The sequence below is a fragment of the Musca autumnalis genome, unplaced genomic scaffold (assembly GCF_047663935.1).
Source record: "Musca autumnalis isolate F117 unplaced genomic scaffold, ASM4766393v1 scaffold_3, whole genome shotgun sequence".
Lineage (NCBI taxonomy): Eukaryota > Metazoa > Arthropoda > Insecta > Diptera > Muscidae > Musca > Musca autumnalis.
Genome location: NW_027411866.1, coordinates 96,354,078 through 96,362,359, shown reverse-complemented (window position 1 = coordinate 96,362,359; position 8,282 = coordinate 96,354,078).

Sequence of the window (8,282 nt, the reverse complement as noted above, 5' to 3'; positions counted from 1 at the left end):
ACTGGTGCATGTGATGGTTTATTTTTTGTGGCTTTTGGTTTGTATTTGTTTGCACCCAAACATATAATTTGTTTGCACCCAAACATACAATTTGTTTGCATCCATATATATATTTGTTTGCAGAACCCAAACATATTTTATTTTTGAGACTGATTGCAAACAAATATATGTTTGCTGCAAAACATGTTTGAGACATATGTTTTCCTCCGTGTGGGAATCGTAAATACCTAATGTTAGCTAATCGGTAGGCAAAAAACTTGAAAATACCAGAAATCGGGTGGTACTGTTATATGGTGGGCTATGGTGGTGGGAACCATATATGCAATATCACATGACATTTTCCTAGAATGTGTAAATAAATAAAAAAAAAACTTGAAATAGTTGGTACCATTATATGGTGACATACCAAAACTTTCACCTTTGTCTAAAATTCAGGAAATTCCGATAGATTAAATCTTCCAAATTACTGATCGTCCATTATATGGAGGCTATTCCAAAACATGTATGAAGTTTTCTGACCACTAACCATAACTCAAATGCCAAATTACAGCAGATTTGACCCGCTAAAAACGTCAAAACGTGGCACAGTGTGTCCAAAATGGTTTTCTTGTGTCAAAAATCTATATTTTCTAAACGGATAAAGATAGAGCTATGAAATTTGGAGGAAATGTTTATCAGACATGGATCTTTTATTCCATCTAGTTACAAGCCATTTGCTCAACGTCTTCTATAGAATTTTAATGAACAAAAATAGGTTTTTCGAAATTTTAAAGTTTGTGTAATATAGATACATTTAAATAAGAATTGATAATTTTTTAGAGTTATTTAAAACACGTTTTGGAGTTATAGAAACATAAAAAGCTATATTCTCAAATACAGAATTGTGTTTTAACAACATAAAATAATTCAATTAATATGCATACTATAACAAAAATTTAACTAATTAAATTCGTCGAGGAATATTTACTTAGCGTAAAAATAGTAATATTTCGGTGTTTAAATTATGTTTTTTTTTTTTGTTTATGGGTGCTATTCAAATGCGTGAGACTATGTTAACGACAGCTGATTCATATACCACAGCTGATCGCCAGGATCACCAACTAAGGGCCATTATCAATGAATGGCAACGTCATTGTTGCCATAAATAAAAGAATGACAGGCTGTTAACAGTCAAACTATTTTCGTTATTTTATTTCGTTAAATATTAGCAAATTATATTTGCAAGTATTAAACAATATATAATTCGGTCGGAAAATGTATCTTTGAACTCCAAAATACCAAAAATCAGGGGTACCGTTATATGAGAGTTCTATCATAAAGTGGACCTATGCCCACAATATTGTGTGTGCAAGTTTATTGACCACTAGGAACCCTAAATGCAAAATTGTAGCAACTTCGTTCCGAAAATGTATTTAAAAACCCTAAAATACCTGAAATCTTGCGGTACCTTTATATGGGGGGTATATCAAAACGTGGACCTATATATACAATTTTTAGTAAGGAGATAGTTTACTCGTAGAAAACGTTATATTTAAATTTTTAGCTTGATCGGTTGATTATTGTTGGTAAAACCCTCAAAACACGTAAGATCGGGTGGTAACGTTATAAAGGGCATATTTTCCGGCGTCGCATTTGGTCGCAATTTCTCTATTGAAGAATTGATAGTTCGAGAGCTCCTCTATATTTGGGTACCATTACAATAGTGGAACCCCGTGGAACTTTTTAGTTATATCCTATTAAAAAAGAACATATTAAAAATATACACGTAAAACAGTTCAAAACAAATCAGGTTATTATACAGAACAGGAACGCAAATACATTTACTTCTAAGCACAGTTTAATACGTCAGGTTTCGTATTATCGGATAGCAAAAATAACCATTAAAGAATTCCAATAACTCGTGATAATATGGTCCTCACAAAATCGGCGAATTTCCTTGCGATTTTTAGTATTTGTTTTAACGAAAATAAGGTCATTTTATAGGTACCGTTACTTCAATTATAACGGTACAACCAACGAAATTTTTGTTTTTCTCTCTTAGCTAGTATGTTTTCTATCCCTTCATATACATTTTTTGGGAATTTTCGACAATTTGTTTTTTTGCATTTTTGGCACAAAATATTGAATTTGGACACACTGTGGGTGGAAAAGTTTCTGTATCACTGTGAACCCTAAATGCCAAATTATAGCTAATCCAATTAAAAATGTAGCTAAAAACTTAAAAATACCTGAAGTCAAGCTGTACCTTTATACGGGGACTATAACAAATCGTGGACCTATGTCAACAAACTTTGGTGGATCAAATTGCCAACCTGTAGCGCGATTAAATCGAGACATTCATTTTGGTATAATTCAAGATGTGTTACAAACATTTTATCCAAAACTAACATATGTATAACGCCCTCCTCTATGAAAATCAGTAATTGTCACCATTTTGTAAGACTAAAGACTAATAATAAAGTTAAATAAATATTTAAATTGTGTTTTAGTCTGCTAGAAATGAAATCACGTCGTCAATGAGCTTTTGTCGTGTTCTCAAATGAATTATAGCCGTTAAATGGTCTTGAAATCTTTGTGTCATTGCATAACAAATATGATTGTTTCTATTTGCAGTCGATTTTAGTGCTGTGAAATGATTTATTTATTTTCTTTTTGAATTTAATTGCAAATTCTTTGTTTTTTCAACTTCCAACATTTAATTAATTCAAACGGAAAAAATAGACCACAAGGTGGGTAATTAATTGTTATTGATTTTGTTCTATTCAAAACGATTTGTGTTAAATAATTTAGCTATAATAAGTTGAATAATTTTCTAAGAAATTATTATTAATCAAAGGGTTTATTTATAGATTAGCATACAGATATGTATGTATGTACATATATTAAACAACAATAATCGAGATAGAAAAGAAAATTAGATTTTTTTGGGTGGCTACCAAACTATCGATGCGACTACCACAATTTTCTTATGACAGGATCGATATATATCCGTTATAACTCTTGATAAAAATTTATATTTTTATACCCTCAGCATTTCTGCTAACAAGAGTATAAACACTTTCATACGTGGAAAATGTGCCTCATCGAAATAATGGTTTTAGATCCCAAGTATGTTTGGACGAAATCCGATTCAGGCAATCTGGAGACGATTTAGCAATGTCCGTCCGTCTGTCTGTCTGGTACGCACTATAAGTCTCGAACGGATTAACCAATTTGGTCCAAAATTTGAGTTTCGAAATATTTTGTCCAAACTTAGTTTAAGTTCGAATATGGGCTATATCGGCGCACTCCCTCGGGCAACTCCCCCACAAAAGTTCAATTTTTTCGCAAAAATTATGCGCACGATAATTCTCAAAATGACAAACCGATTTGGTCCATACTTTGCACATCATAATATTTCTACCGGACATAGATATAGTTCGAATATGGACTATATCGGTTAACTTCTTCGGGTTCCTTTCACACAAAATTTCGGAAAAGTGCAGTTTCCCTTCGAATTTTGTTGTTTTTTGTTGTAACAACTTCTATTCTCTGCCCCTTGTACGATGGTACAAGTTTTTTAAGCGGAAAGTCCATACTTCCTGAGAAAATGTCCTGAAAGCTGTAGAAACCCGCTATGTCACCATTTGTTGTGGATGGAGCGCGCGGTAACTCTCGAACGGATAAACCGATTCGATAAAAAATTTAGAAATCGTTATATTTTGTCCAAAGATAAATCATGACCTAAGATGGACCTTATCGGTCCACTCCTTTGGGAACCTCCCACACAAAAGTTCAAACCTTTTCGCTAAAATGGTGCGCGCGATAACTCTCGAATGCAGTAACCGATTCGGTCCAAAACTTGAACATCTTAATATTTCTGCGATACATAGATCAGGTTAGAATATGGACTATATATGTCAACTCCTTCGGATACCTCTCACAACAAATTTCGGGAAAGTGCAGGTTAGGACCTCCTCTCGAATTGTTTTGATTTTTCTTGCAACACGTTGCACTCAAGAAACCCATACCGACGATACAAAATTTTTCAGTGGCAAGTCCATACTTCTTGAGAAAATGGCCCGAAAACTGTATGGCCAATATGTGTAGTGTCTGGTGCGTAGGACAACTGTCGAATCGAATACTGCGTTGGTCCACACTTTGCATATCTTCGAATATTAGATGAAATTCGAAGATGGTGCTTATAGGTCCACACCTTGAGGTACCTCCCCCACAAAAGTTTGAAAATATTCCCTAAGATGGTAAGCGCAATATCTCATAAACGGAGCAACCGACCAAAACTTTGGATCTCGAAATATTTTGTCCAAACTTAGTTTAGTGGGCCCTATAAGTTCATTCCTTAGGATCCTCACACAGGCTGAGGTTATACCTGCTACGGCAAGGCCGACAGATACTTTTTTACTTGTTTTAATTAATTTCTAGTTGGAGTCGAACTTAATGAACGATAATTTTTGCACGTGAAAAAGAAAGCCGAAGATTCGAACCCACCTCAGGCGAAACATGTCACATATTGGTGGTTGTGTGGGCTTTCCTTTTTCACTTGCAACAATCATCGGTCGTTATGCACGAGTCCAACGAAAAATTAATTAAAATTAATATTAACAAGTAAAAAGTCGTTACCCTGCCGAGCTTTTTACAATCTCCACCATAAAGTATTCTTAATTTAGAGGAAATAATTCGTTTTTTCCTGTCCTAAATTTTAGGTGCAAAAAATTTCGACCACGGATACCCCAAAGGCTAAATTATTTAATCTAATCTAAACAAGTAAGGAAAGCGTTAAGTTCGGTCGGGTCGAACTTTTTATACCCTCCACCACGAACGGTATTGAAGTGAATTCCAAAAATTCCGAAAATTGGGAGATATCGTCCTATGGGGGCTATATGAGGGCGTTGACCTATACCGACAAATTTCAAGTGGAAAGTTGTATACCCTTAACGAAGACTTACTACCAAATTTCAGTCACTTCGGTGGGATATTGAGTAGAGTTTCTGGTCGGGAATTCCCGGCCCGGGATTTCCCGGGAATTCCCGAAATTTTGTGAACGGGATTTCCCGGGAAAATTTTTTGAAATTCCCGGGAATACGGGTATTTGTATTTTCATGTATAAGTCATATATTATTTGTCTTATAGTTATTAAATATTGGAAATATAGTAGAGTGGCGATAATTCGTGCCCCGATTATTCGTAATGCGGGCCCATTGGAAAAATCGCCATAATTCGTATAAAATATGTGTGTATTGGTCCTCTCGATAATTGGTGTTTTTTTCTGGAATTCGAAGTCTGTATAACCTCACATAATTCTTGATTTATAGTTTATCACGGCTGTTCTAGTCTACATTTTTATTGGTGGCATTCTTGAAGGATATTAATTTGCTAAGATATAAAAGCTGTGATCCATTCGAATTGTTGTTTTCTCCAAAGTTATTGTTTGCAATATAAAACACTGTATAATATGTAAGTGACAAATAGAGCATATAAGGATTGGAAACCAGTAATAACAATGGTATGTATGTTTATATAAGTACGACTCTATATCATTAGTGCCAACGTGTTGCCATTGTGAAGCGGTGTACTCAAAAGGTCAGCCGTGTAAAAATTCGTTATAAATGGATTTGTTATATGATCAACACGCATTTCGAACCATAAGAAGAACATACGATATCGTTGACTTTAAAAATATAATCGGACAGCACTCTTCGATATCAAGGAAGCTTTGCTAGGATGGTAGTTGGAAAAAGATGTTTTATATAACCTCCGCTAATTAGTCAGGAATAATTGGATTTTGACCGCATACATAAGATATTCTTGAACAGCTGCCATATGTCATATATGATTTATTGGTTCTTTCAAGATTTTGGCACAACGTCGTTTAAGATGTTTGCTATTGCTTTTTGACCCTATTGCTATTTTACCCTTTATATTGTTCCAAAGAGATAACTAATGACACAACTACACATAAAGGGAGTAGGTATTTCATGTTTGCTTACTCTCTGTCACGTCTATGCCCCACGAATTCGATTTACCATAGTCCCGGGAATTCCCGGGTTCCCGGGAATGAGAAATTTTCATTCCCGATTTCCCGGGAATGGAAAAAAGTCGGGAATTCCCAAACTCTAATATTGAGGTCACAAGCTTCAAAATACCGAAAATCAGGGGGTACCGTTCAATGGGGGCTATACTAAGGCGTGAAAGGTACCAAAGTGATTGGTGGGAAAGTTTTGTAATTGCAAATTACGGGTAGTTCCGTCAACTAATGTTGCTTAGACCCTTAAATACCGAAAATCGGGAGGTACCGTTATATGCGGGCGATTTTTAGTGAAGAAGTATCGTGACCACTGAGAACTTCAAATGTTAAATTACAGCTAGTTCAGATAAAAATAGCAGCTAATTATAATTGTTCCATAAACATCCCATACGGGACAAGGGAGACTTCTCTCATATCAATGAGTGAACCCCAATTCATATTAGCTCAATGATACCTACTGTTTATTGCCGAGTCCGAGTCCTAAGACACCACTTATAGAGAAGTTTTACATGGCTGAAATACTCAGGAAATGTCTCCAACATTTCTGAGGGGTATTTTGCCACCGTTGAAATTTTTGATGTTGCCTGGCCGGGGAATCGAACCCACGACCTTTAGTGTGCAAGGCGGGTGTGCATACCATTGCACCACGGTGGCTAAAATCCTCAAATACCGAAAATCGACAGGTACTGTTATATGGAGGCTGTACCTAAACATGGACCTATGTTGACAGTTTTCGGTGAAGAAGTGCTGTGACCCCTAAGAAGCTCAAATGCCAAATTACAGCTAGTTCGGTTCAAACCCCAAAATACCGGAAATCGGGAGGTATCGTCATGTTGGGACTATACCTAAACATGGACCTATGTTAACCAGGCTTCGGAACCATACATCAGCACGGGTAGTATCAGTGTTTTGTAAAGCGTTGTTTTTGTTTGACGAGATATGACTTTGTTCTTAAACTGCTTACTCAGTCCGAAGTAGCATCTGTTGGCCAATACTATTCTTCTTCGTATTTTACAACTGATGTTGTTGGTTGTGTGTACAGCAGTGCCGAGGTAGACAAAGTCCTTTACTACCTCAAAATTATAGGAACCAACGTCAACTGTTGGCCCGATCTCTATGGCATTGCGCTTCGACACCATTAACTTGGTCATCTCGCCGTTTACCGCCAGACCTACTTTAGCAGATTCCCTATTGACTTTTTCAAAGATATCAGTTACTTCCTTTACCGATCGACTCATAATGTCAATGTCATCGACATAAGCAAGTAACATATGGCTTTTTGTATACATTGTGCCACTTCTTTTGACCTTCGCATCTCGTATAACCTTTTCCAGCAGAATGTTGAAAAGGTCATACGAGAGGCCGTCACCTTGTCTGAAACATCTTTTGGTACTAAACTCTTCGGCGATGTTCTTTCCTATTTTAAATGAGGACGGAGTATCAGCTAATGTCATGCTAAAAAGCCGAATCAGCTTTGCAGGGATTCCAAGTTCAGACATGGCTTGGAATACGTTTGAACGTAGGAGGCTGTCGAAGGCTGCTTTGCAATCGACAAAAAGGTGGTAGCTGTCGATCTGCATCTCTTGGGTCTTTTCCAGGATTTGCCGCAGAGTAAATAACTGGTCAATGGTGGATTTGCCAGGTCTAAAGCCGCATTGGTATTATTATTTCATTGACCATAGGCTTTAGTCGTTCGCACAGCATCGCTGACACTATCTTATAGGCAATAGGAAGAACACATATGCCCCTGTAGTTAGAGCATACAGTCTTATCTCCTTTCTTGTGGACAGGACACAGGATGCTCAGATTCCAATCGTCGGTTATTTGTTCTCCCTGCCAGATGGTGCTAACTAGCTAATGAATATACTTTATCCGCGTGTCGCCTCCGGTTTTGAATAGCTCGGCTGGTAAGCCATCGGCTCCTGCTGCCTTATTATTCTTCAGCCGGTTTATTGCTGTCTTTACCTCATCTTGGCTGGGCGGTATACATTTAATACCATTTTCTGGGATTGGATCTGTGGTATCTTCGTCGTCCTCGCTACTATCGGATACCGACAGTTTGGAGAAATGTTCTTTCTATATCCTGAGCACACTATATGTATTAGTTTCTAAATTACCTTGCTGGTCTCTACAGGGGCCATCAGTTTGATGTTTCACACTTTGGTAGAACTATCGGACTTCATTCTGGCTCCTGTACATCTAGATTTTTTCACACTCACGCCTTTCATTTCTCTGTCTTTTCCTGAGAAAAAGACGT